At 39.1% G+C, this 12,653-nt stretch overlaps 1 protein-coding gene across 1 annotated transcript in view; it reads left to right on the top strand.

The window, feature by feature from the left end:
- The window catches only part of MYO3B (myosin IIIB), a 204,895-nt gene that overhangs the window by 54,114 nt on the left and 138,128 nt on the right, over window positions 1–12,653 (top strand). The window lies entirely within an intron of this gene.

The raw sequence follows: 12,653 nt of genomic DNA, 5'->3' as shown, positions 1-12,653 counted from the left end.
CTCTGTATTTTTGTAACTTTTTATTTTATAGCTTTCACATCTTTGCCTTCTTAGCCTCTGACCAGGATTCTGTCTGCTGAAACAGTTTTGTTTGAAGATTAGTTCTTAACGGGGCATTGTAGATAACGAGGCCTCATTCTTCTCTCTCTCTCTCTGTCTCTCTGTCTTCTCCATCTCCTCAACATGAGCAGTAACTGTCTTGTCTGATTGCTGTGACTTTCTACGTGAAGAATGTGACTTATCCTTTCTTATTTGCAGTTCTCCCATCTCCTTCAAGATAAGGATTTCATTATGAAGATTCTAGTGAAAGTCCCATAAGTGCTTGTTTTGGATAAATAGCCTTAGCTGCAAGACTGCAAACAGATATGTTTCTCTCTGTCCTTCATTTTTAATGTGTTTTAAACTGTAACTACAAACTGCCTGCAGTGGAAAGTGGGTGACGTGCTCTACAAACTGACATTGTTGATCCTTGTCCTCAACCTGACATGCTTACACTGTTTCTTGCATCTAGAATTCTGTCTTGCAGCTGCCAGAAGTATCTGTTTGAACAGAACAGTAAAAAGGTTTCCTTTCAATGAGGCAATCAACATAGAATGTGATTAGAGATTAAATTTATCTCAAAAAAATAACTGAGTTCCAGAGGGTAGGTGAACCCTCAGAATTCACCCAGTGTCTCAAGTCAGGCATGACAAAGAGGTGATCTGACTGTGCTACACTCCCCTGAAAACCTGACCAGTGTTTCACAGTGGAAGAGGCTGAGTGCTTTTGAAAAACTGTGATTTTTAAGGTGTGTAGGTATTAGGCCATGTTATCAAAAGGCCAAAGCTGAGCTGTGAGCCAGATGCGTAAGCATCTTCCAGTGATTAACCACTTTTCTTTTCCTACAGAAAATACAGTGCCTGAAGCAAGTATCTGATAGCAAAAGTAAGTGAAGAAGAAAATGCAGGTTAAAATTTGTCACACGTTCCATTACACACTAGCCTTCTGGACCTTATTTCTGTATGTATTATGCAGATTTGGAACAGAAGGGGTTACAAGTTCATGGACTAATGCAAATTTTAAAAATCTCTTTCATTCATGAACATTTTATTATATGAATGTGCAATGTCTTGGAAACAGTTTGGTACCACATGCACAAGACTTATTCTTAAAACTGCTAGTAAGAAGGAAGCATTATCTTAGAGCAAATGTTAATGTTCTGGTTTGCAATGATGCGCACATTCTCCCTCATCAAAATGAATTCTTGGATCTAACTCATAAATCTCATGAAAAGGTACCTCCAGTGCCTAGAGACAGAGATGGATCATACTGTGAAGACACTGAACCATGAAATGATTCTGTTAACATGTCATCTGTCTAGAATATATTTTCAAATCTCCAGCAGAAGGGTCTAAATTATGAAGGGAAGGTGGCCTAGCAAAGTTGGCGATTTGGGAGTTGATACTTTTAACCTCTTCCATCTGCTGGCACTACATAGGTGTGTCTGGTTTGGCAAAATATTATATAGTAAATGATTATCAGATATCATTACACCTAAGCTTTTTAAAGTAAAATAGGTCCATAAATTTTCAAATTATATTGTCTTCTGAGGAATGTTACATCGTATCGGTACTATCTCTTAAGGTAGCAGTGATTTGAAATTTTGAAAGGAAAAGTCATGGCTATGAAAAGTAGTGTGGTAAAGAGGAGATAAAGGCTGTACTTTGTAGTCTGGAAAGGACAGGTGTATACACCAGTGTGAAGTGTGGATTTTGGACCATATTGCAAAGATCCTGTGTTTCAGGATCTGTCTCTTTACAACCCTGCTTTTAGGGAGGTGTCTAATGAAGAGCGATTTTCTAGGTTACACTGACAGCTGACTCGAACAGAAACCGAACCATATTCTTCTCTCATATCTTTATCGGTCAAGTGTTGCTCTTCTGAAAGAAGCAGAAGGCACCTGTTTTAAAAACGATTGTGATAAAAAAAGGTTATTTAATTTTTGTAACCCACAAAGCCTGAGAATTAAATGAAATTTTATTAAACATTATTTTGTTTCATTAATTCATGTTAAATAGCCAGGAATGGGATGGAGTCGAGCTTGAGAGTACTCATTGAATTGTGTTATTCTTCACGTGTGTTCTACTGAGTTGAGACATGAACGTCTTGGGAGTGCTTATTAGTTTGAGTTTAGTGAAGTGCTTCAAGAGCTGACCTGGCTCTAGTAGAACCAAATCTGGTGTCTCCACCTCCTATCCCGTCACAACACCTGCTTCCCAGTAGTTTGAAGGTAGGCAGTGTATTCATCTTTGTATTTTCTGTGCAAGCATATATTTCATCTTTAATGCTGGTAATGGTCTCAGACATTCTTTAAGAGTACTCAGCTATTGTAATTTTTAAGGTATAATGATATTGAGAGAGAATAGATCTGTTTCACTTCTGGTTGTGGGCCAGTCATGTGAGAGAGGAGCCAAAGTATTTGTACCTTTAGTTTGCTTTATTGTATACAGTGTGGAGTACCTGGTGTACTACAAGTAGTTTAATCCATCTGAACAGATAAAAACTGTTGTGAAGACAGTATATTTTGGAGGTAATATTTAAACGTTAACATTTTCTAATGTAGCCTTTAATATTGCAGGTGGCTTTACAAACTTTGTCATCTGCATTGGTGCTGACATAATACAGGTACATTGTGTAGCATACACTTTTAATGCTGTTGTTTGGAACAGTAAAGAAATGCAAGTAGGACAGTAAAGCTTAGAGTGGATTTCTTTTGTGAAACAAAAGCTAAAAGAATTAATAGAATTGTAGTTATTTTAAATGAAGTGTTTAAAGTAGTTAAAGGAACATGCTTAATATAGTCTTACGATGAATTATTTGACAGCGGTTATAAAAGTTTCAGAATGCAGTATTATTTATTTCTTAATAGGAATGTGAAATGCAGTCACAGCAATGTGATTGAACTACTTCAAATTCTGCCGTTGTTACAGGTCATGTCTTGTAACAACTATGTATACTTGTCTGAGGAATAACTTGCCTTTTACATGTTATTTTACTGTCTGATAAATTGGGCTTCCATTACTTTGTGGCTGTGTTTTTATAGAAAATCCCAAATACGAGAAAAGTAAGGTGTCATCTCAGTACTGTGAAAATATCTAATGAGTAGAAATACAAGGTCTTCAGGATCCTATTTGGCTGGCATATGAATAGCAAAGCTATTCAAGGATAGTCCTATCTGTAGATGGAAAAGAAAACAGATCTGTGAGTGAGGATCGGGAAGACTAGTTCATGAGCAGGTTTACAGGCTCCTCATATAATCTTGACTAAGTCAAATATGACTAGATTTTCAAAATTACTTATGTCCCTAAATATGTTGTTTGGTAGGTAGTAGAATTTCCAAGAAGCACTTTTATGTTTCATTTCTTAAAAAAATCTTTTCATCTCCATTCTGTATTTGACTTTTCTAGAGTTCAGGGTCACTGGTTTCACAGAAAGTGAACCATTGATGTGTTTGTGAAAATGTCAGTAATTGTGTAATTCTTTACGCTCTGTCTTCATCTATTTATATATATTGGTAACATCTGTCCTGAGCTTTCTATTCCCTATGCTAAAGAGTCCCACTTGTCTCTGCCTTTCCTCATGCAAGAGGTTCTGTGGTCCTTAAATCAATCTTAGTGATCCTTTGTGATCCTAGTGACACTTTGCTTAGTGTCTCCAGTAGCTTTGTATCTCTCCCACACCAAACCTGACATGATGCTCCAGGTGGGGCCTCACCAGTGCTGTGTAGAGGGGAAGGATCACCTTCTGCAGCCTGTTAGCAGCGCCTGTCCTAATACAGCCCAGGATACCATTGGACTTCTTTGCTGCAAGGGCACATTGCTAGCTCACATTTGATTTTGCAGATGCATTCTTTCTTTGGATGTATTCATAGGCTAATTTCAGCAAATAATTCATACTCTGTGGCTTCTTGTTGAATAGTCTGTTATAAGCATTTACTATTTCAGCTGTTGGGCATGACTTTACCAGCATAGCATATTGGTGGTTTTTAATTCATTAAGAGTCTCTCCTCCAGCTGGCTTTCTTTTGAGTACATGCAGTTACAAATAGAAAGGTGTTGTTTCATATGTATATTCTTCAGTGCTTACTGACTGTTTCAGCAGACATTCTTGGCAGTGTATTTGTTGCTAGGACATTCATAGGAATTACACCCAGAAGAAGTAAAATGTATGCAGCTGAAAATAACTCATTGAGAAACTCAAATGAATAATCATGGAAATAAACATGCTCAGCTCTCAGCCATTTTCTGAGCAAACAAAAAAAGAGAATCACCTCTGATATTCTGCTCTAGTCTCTGTGCTGCACTCTAACCCTCTCTAAACTCTAGGTAGAAATTGAGATGCCTGATGGATCTTTTCAGTGGCTCCATATGCAATTCATTTCATGCATTAAATGCACATAAACTGTTTTAGTCAACCAGTATCTAAAGTAAATTATTACTTTTCAAAATCCATTACATAAGTAATAACAGACTGTTAAGATACAGTAAGTGCCGTTTTGTTTTGCTCTAGTGGAAAATTTCATGCTGACAAGGTCAAGTCCTGCAGTCTGAGAGCAGTCAAGTGATGAAAGGCACCTCTGGAAGGAGAGGTGGTAGACGGATATCTACTAACTGTTGTCTCCTTCAGAAGTGAGGATTTGAAATGTGTCTTAGTTAGATTTTAGGGGACAGGACTGAGCTACAAAATCTTTATTTTATTATTGTGGACTAAGAATACATTGGGTTTAGTGTGTTTTCAAAACAATTCCCATTTTCTTGGCAGAACTACAGTAGTTAACAGCATTTTCCTGAGGGAGTAATACTGTGAGGGCAGCAGAGTAATCCTTACATACAGTAGTTACTGACTATTAAGGAAAACCATGCTGCAGTGCATGGTAAACTGGAGGTTGCGGTGGAGAAGATGTAGGATGGCTGATTTTTTTTTTAGTGCAGCAAAAGACTTGTGCTCTGCATTTAAAATGAGTTTGAAGATGTTGGGAAAAATCAGTCATTTATAAATAGTTAACAGCCAATTTTCCACCATTCTGCCAACAGAACAGCTTCCTTCCAGGTAGATAATTCACAAGTAATATTGCTTTGCAGTAAGACATTTGGTGTTCAGATATTTTTAGATGATTGATTAATATACTTTGTTATGGAAATAGGTTCTTAGGATAAAAATAATTGAGATAATCTAGGAGTCAAATTGCTCAGTAAAGAACTAGGTAGCTGCATTTTCAACATATAAATCTATATCATTACCAGAGGTTGCTGAAAGGCTGCTGATGCCTTATTAGATAAGGTTTAGATAGATTACCTGCAGCACTAAACAATTTACTGAGAACAGAAAATGGGCTTCCAATACAGTCTAGAAATGAAACATCACAATTATTTGAGGTACTGTGTAACCTTGGAAACAATTGGGAGCAGTGACATCAGCAACAATTATGTGCAATTTTTGTCTTTAGTTTATCACCAAGGTAACCAGAACAGGTTTCCCTGCCTGAAATTTTAAGAATGTCTTGGTTCAATATTAATTGAGGATGCATGAAGCAGACTATTTAGTGTCTGTTAAAATTGTGTTCTGCTTCCCTTATAAAATGGTCCTTCAGGACTTAAATTATGTAAACTCATGTTTGTTTGGGATTTTTATCCTTTTCCTTTTCCTGTTCTCTCCCCAGAGCAGCTGCAGGCAAATGAAGCCTTAGTTGCTATGTTAAATTGTCTGAATAATGGAAGGAAGGAAAATTGAATTCCTCATTGAATTCCTTTCCCTGGCTTCAAATACCAGGTACTGCAACTGCACATAGAGGCTGCAAGTTGCACTATATTGTTTTTGGGGATGAGACTTGCCCATAGGTGAGGGGGACATGATATCCCCATATCTAATTTCCTTAAGAGAAGATTTGCATTAAAGTCTAGGTTCACAAGAGCCTTGCAGTCAGTTCTGCTGAGGAGACATCCTGGCTGTGGAACATCCTTAGTCAGGCTGCCTCACCTTGTGAGTGTGCCAGTCAAGAATGGCCTATCATGAGATCCATCTAATCCAGAGAGGCTTTTTTTTTTTTTTTTCCTGCAGTGGGTCTTGGAGAAGGTACCGTATGAATTGTGGCAGAGTGGAAAAAAACCTGTAGTCCCCTTCATAACTCCTCTGTGATGGGAAAACTCTGTGGGGCTGGAGCCATATTGCTGACAGGGAGGGCGGAGGGTGCTCAGACCACACAGTTTCTCATCTATGTGTGGCTCAAATTTAGATAGTGGTATTTTACTGTGAAAGTGATAGTCCTCATCTTTTATTCATGGAGGGGCTGCTAAAATGTTGAGGTTTTGTTTAAGTCTGGAATAGTATCTCAGGTTGAAGCCACATCAGTTGGCAACTTAGAAATGCATGTATAAATTTGTGCTCCTGAAACCTGCACATTTTACCAGTGATGTCTACTTTGTCAGACGCTTTTATTTTTGCATATGTCTTTACCCATAGGTTTCTGCACATGCAAAATACACGCTTGTGTTCTGTTGGGTTATTGCACATTCAGCTTGTGATTTGGCAGGGCAATTGGTATGCAGGCAGCTTACCATACTTATGCGTTATAGAGTCAAGTTAGAACTTGAAGTTTGAAGGAAAATAATAAAATTCTGTTCCTGTTTGGAGTGCAGTCCTGAAGAAGCGAAACAGCATTTCCAGCCATTACGCCATGAGTTTCAAAAACATACTTTATAGTTCATGTTTAATGTTAGAGTTCAGTAGCCCACATCGCTTATAATGCACTGAGCCCAGTACAATAAATTAGATTTTTGCATGAAAAAAGATAATCCCTTCATATTTGGTATTTCTGAGAGTATAAGGGACCTCATACACTCCATGGTACAAGAGACTTGCATGGGATATGATCGAAAACCAGATTCCTTTCTCGGAAATAGAATATTGATGTTCCTGTTTGTGAAGGAATTAGTTCACTGACTGATAGAAACAGAAGAAAATGATGAACATTTTAGATAATAGTCACGTCCTAGCAAGAGTCTAATTATTCTTAGGATTGTAATGAATATGCATTTGTTGTTTTATTTTTGTAGCAGAAAGTCACCAAATTCCTATGTGCTTTGCCCTCTGAACTAATTTTTAGAATATGCAATAACAAGTAATCATGCTATTTGCAAACATATTTGGTAAAAAGGAGCTGTGCTTTGAAAGATATTGATTTGCCTGTTATAGTTATCAGTGTGATTAATGTTAAAATTCTATGCAGTATATTTAATGATTACTCATTATTAGTGTAGTAATAGTATACTAGGCATATCTACACATTTACTATTAACAATTAGTGTCTTATATTTCTTTCCTATCATGGGCACAATCATAAGTTAGAACTCAAAAAATTTTAAAGAAATATTTATTGGAGTAGACATTAGTTATGAATCTTTATTATTACGGTACCCGGGGAGTTAATAATGATTTCAGTGGGCTTATTTTATGATAACGAAAGACAGTTTAGATTACAGTTATGTTGTGTCCTCTCTCAAGAGTTCCTCCAGGAGGTGCAAGTTTTCACCACTGTGGAGGCCAACAAAAACTCCCAGGCAAGACAACAAATACTACTCTTGTGCTTTTGGAAAGGGAGGACTTATGTTGTGGGTTTGGGTTTTTTTTTGGTTTTGTTTTAGATTTTGTTTGGGTTTTTTTGTGTGCAAACCTTGCCTCAGGGCAAGGGAAAAAAATGTTTCTCCTCTTGAGAGGGTTGGTATTTGCACCTTACCATCCAGCATCACAGTCTCTGAGAACGTTAGGAAAAAAATAGTATTAACAGCTTTCATCATTCTACCTGGCTGACTAAAGTGATTTGACTTTATGCAGTTTAGTTTGGTTAAATTAGCCAAAATGTAACTTCTAGGTTTCTTAATTCACAGTGTAGATTGTATCAGATTCCCTCGTATCAGACTGTTCAAACATTAAACCAAGTGCTATGTAAGGATGTTCTGAATTACAATAAGATAGCTTTATTGGGCGAGTTGATGATCCATGATCTGTTGCCAGCGTGCAAACTCCTCAGACTTTAACAGGCAGCATCTGCTTGAACTGTCTGGGGAAACAAAAAGAACAGAAAACATCTTACATTGGAATAAAAACAGAGATTTGACTTGATGCAAGTGTAATTTTCCCTTATGATAACCCATTGTATGTGTTATTTAAAATTAAATGCTCATGTCATGTCAACATGTAAATAGTCACCTCTTAGTTCTTCATAATTAATTACTGAGAGGAAATTCAAGAAGGAAGGTAGAATTCTTTTCCATATTATACCGTATGTTTTTACTGAGATTTTTTTGTGGTTTTTTTTTTTTTGTTTTATACTTTTAATTTTCATTGTTTCTCATATTGTGGATATTCAAGATTTGCAGAATGCATTACAACCTTTTAAAGACTCCACAGATGCAGATACTGGCCATTGAACTCAAACATACAGTAAATGCTCTTTCTGAGAGATCCCTTTGAGGACAATTTGATTTCTTGGTCTATTCAGTCAGGAGAATCTCAGTAGGGCTGCATCAGCTCTGCACTCCAGAGAAAGCATGGAAGACATGACTGTACAGTTTCATTGTTGTTAGGCACCATAAAATTTCGGTCTTTCCAAAAGACATAAATGCATTTTCTCCCAGATTTGTTGAGGATATAATGTGCTTGCTTGTTGATACCACCTGACTTTATTTGAAACGTAAATAACTAATGTTTTGTACTTTTTAGAAGGTGAAACTGCTATGATTCCCTTTCAATACAGTCTAACTCCTCTGCTTAAAGCAGGTTCACCTGGAGCAGTTTGCACAGAAATGTGTCCTGGCAGGTTTTGAATATCCAGACTCCACAACCTCTCTGGGCAGCCTGTTCCAGTGCTCTGTCCCCCTCACAGTGAAGAAGTTTCTCCTCGTGTTGAGGCAGAACTGCCTGTGCTTCAGTTTGCACCTGTTGCCCCTTGTCCTGTCACTGGGCACCGCTGAGAAAAGTCTGGCCTCATCCTGACACCTGCCCCTTAGATATTTATAAGCATTGATAAGATCCCCTCTCAGTCTTCTCTTCTCCAGGCTAAACAGACCGAGCTCACTCAGCCTCTCCTCATAAGAGGCCATGAAGATTCAGGAGACTGTCCCCTTCATGGTCAATGCACAGAAGGGTTTATGTTAGCTCTTTTTTTTCTCTTCCATGTTTTCACTCTTCTTATTTTCTTATTCTATGGATGTATTAACTTATCCAGGAGATGCTTCTTTGCAAAGCTTACCCTAGAATATTTCAAAACGAGGTGTTAGTTAAATCGTGCACTAAAAAAAAAAATATCAACCCTCTTGATTTTTGCATGTTCCTTGATAGCTTAAAATTTTGGTTGGGTTTTTATTGTCTTACATTGTATCACTAATTGCTTTGTTACACATTGCTTTGCCGTTAGCATTTCTTGCTTTGAATTTATTTTAACTACCTTCAACCTTTCCCAGATTTCTTGGCTTATGTGAGTCAATATTTTTACCAGGGTATTTTTCAGTCTGCCCAGTTATTTCAAGAGATGCATGAGCTTTAAGTTAGTGCCCTACAGGCTTACTGGGACACAGTCTTATTGATATTTTTGTCACTTAGTTCTGCATAAGACGGCGTATTTGAATTGCTGTCATGAGACTTTTTATAATGAATGAATTTGTAATGTTTATTACACTGTGTTTATCAGTCTTCGCTCCAGTTTTAATCTACAGGGATTCCTAAGTCATACAATTTTTTTAGAAGCAGGCAAAAATTGAAGTGTTTTAAAATAAAGCTTATTGGATGGAGCAGAAAAGGGAACAAATAAATCCCATTCCACATGTTGTCCTCATGATCAGAAGGCACATTACCTTAAATGATAATTCCTTTTTTTAAAAATGCTACTCTTACATACCTTGTACTTTTCTTTACGCTTCAGCATTTATTCAGTCTATTACTTCAGAATTTCTATAATGATCCTCCTAATGGTCCATTGGAAATATGCCACCATAAACTAACTTCTTACCTCTATAAGTATTCATATCCAGACCAGACCGGTAAGGCTATCAGAATAGTGTCAGTTCTTACAGTGCTATGAACCAGGCTAAACTGAAAACAAAAAGTAAAACTTGAGTAATAAAAAAATACAAATAAGGCATAACCTGTGTTTCTGGTTGGAAATGCAGTGCTTGCTTTTGTCAAGCTTGATGATTGAATTCCATGTTCAATATCAGCTATATCAAGTATATGGCAATAAACTGCTATTATGGGGTTACTGTTAGGTTTATTTGTATTTCTGTAGAGCCTAAACTAAGAAGAGGCTTCTCTCTGTGAAATGGGAGGATAAGAAGTTGCCTTCCTCTTTGGAAGTAAGAGCTATGTTAGTCAAAGAAATGAAGGTGTAGAAGAAGCACAAGTAGTAAAACCACTCTTGTGGTTCTGTGGAGTAAGTGACCTGTTTCATGAGAGTAATGCAGTTAAAGCTTAGAATCATAGAACCGTAGAATTGTTTGAAAGGACCTTTGAGATCATCAAGTCCAACCACACCTGTCCACTACTAAACCATATCCCTGAGCACCTCGTCTACCCATCTTTTAAATACCTCCATGGATGGTGACTCAATCACTTCCCTGGATAACCTGTTCCAGTGTCCGACAACTCTTTCGGTGAAGAAATTCTTCCTAATGTCTAATCTGAACATTCTCTAGTGCAGCTTGAGGCCATTTCCTCTCATCTTGTCACTAGTTACTTGGGAGAAGAGACCAACACTACCTCACTACAACTTTCTTACAGGTAGTTGTAGGCAGTGATAAGGTCTCCCTTCAGCCTCATTTTCTCTAGTTCCCTCAGCTGCCTCTCATAAGACTTGTTCTCCAGCTTTGTTGCTCTTCTGTTGCTGCGCTCCAGCACCTGAATGTCCCTCATGTAGTGAGGGGCCCAGAACTGAAAATAGCATTTGAGGTGTGGCCTCACCAATGCCAAGCATGGGGGCAGAATCACTTCCACAGTCCTGCTGGCCACATTGTTTCTGATAAAAGCTGTGATGCTGTTGGCCTTCTTGGCCACCTGGGCACACTGCTGGCTCTTGTTCAGCCATTGTCAACCAACACCCCCAGGTCCTTCTCCTCCAGACAGCTTTCCAGCCACTCTTCCCCAAGCCTGTAGGCACTGCACGGGGTTGTTGTGTCTCAAATGCAGGACTCTGCACTTGGCCTTGTTGAACCTCATCCTGTTGGCCTCAGCCCATGGATCCAGCCTCTTCAGGTCCCTCTGTAGAGCCTCCCCACCCTCCAGCAGATCGACCTTTCCTCCCAGCTTAGAGTCATGCATGAACTTACTAAGGCTACATTCAATCCCCTTGTCCAGATAGTTGATAAAGATATTGAACAGGGCTGGATCCAGCACTGAGCCCTGGGTAACACCACTTGTGAGCAGCCTCCAGCTGGATTTAACTCCATTTACCACAACTCTTTGGGCCTGGCCATCCAGCCAGTTTTAACCCAGCAGAGGGTGTGCCTGTCCAGGGCAGTCGAAGTCAGTTTCTGAAGTAGAATATTGTCAGAAATAGTGTCAAAGGCTTTACTAGAGTCTGGGTACACTACATCCACAGCCTTTCCCTCATTCATTAAACAGGTTACCTTGTCACAGAAGGTGATCGTGTTGGTATGATAGGACCTGCCTTTCATAAACCCATGCTGAATGGGCTGGATCACCTGGTTGTCTTGCGTGTGCTGTGTGATAGCACTCAAGATGACCTGCTCTGTGACCTTCCTCGGCACCGTGGTCAGACTGACAGGCTTGTAGTTTCCCAGATCCTCCCTCCATCCCTTGTTGTAAATGGGTGTAACATCCACCAGCCTCCAGTCAAGTGGAACTTCCCCAGTCAGCCAGGAGTGCTGGTAGATAATGGAAAGAGGTTTGGTGAGCACCTCCACCAGCTTCCTCAATACCCTCAGGTGGATCCCATTTGGCCCCATTGACTTATGAATGTCTAATTGGCAGAGCAAGTCTCTAAACATTTCCTCTTGGATTACTGGAGCTTTGTTCTGCTCTCCCTCCCTGTTTCTGGTGCAGGGACATGGATACCCAGAGGACATCTGACCTTACTATTGAAGACTGAGGCAAAGAAGGCATTATGTACTTCAGCCTTATCCTCATCCTTTGTCACTGTTGCTCCCCCTGCATCCAGTAAAGGATGGAGATTCTCCTTGATCATACTTTCATTGTTAATATATTTGTAGAAAAATATTTGTTTTACCCTTGCCTCAAAAATCACACCAGCCAGCTGGAAAATCACAGGTACCCTGTGTTACCTTGTATGTCCAGGATGGTATGAAGCCTGTTGGCAAAGTGACCCTCATGTGACGGAGCCTTTGCTGCCGTGTGTGTCCCAGGCAGAGGCAGCAGGAGACCAGCAGGAGCACGGAACTGTGGGACCAGGTTCTTTGTCAGACTCCAAACTGTCTAGTTCTTTCCTTGGCAATCTTCCTACACTTCTTAAAAGAAACAGTTTGTGGCATCCCTCTAAGTCTCTCATTGAGCCAACTTTTAGCTTTCCAAGAATTGATCTGCTCCACTGGGCAGTGCCTTCAGGCAAATGGCCTACTCAGACCTCTTAAAGTGGCTGATGTATGATAG

The sequence above is a fragment of the Phaenicophaeus curvirostris genome, chromosome 7 (genome assembly GCF_032191515.1).
Source record: "Phaenicophaeus curvirostris isolate KB17595 chromosome 7, BPBGC_Pcur_1.0, whole genome shotgun sequence".
NCBI classification, from domain to species: Eukaryota; Metazoa; Chordata; class Aves; order Cuculiformes; family Cuculidae; genus Phaenicophaeus; species Phaenicophaeus curvirostris.
The sequence above is the reverse complement of the archived record's forward strand: the minus strand, read 5'-3'. Positions and strand labels throughout refer to the sequence as shown.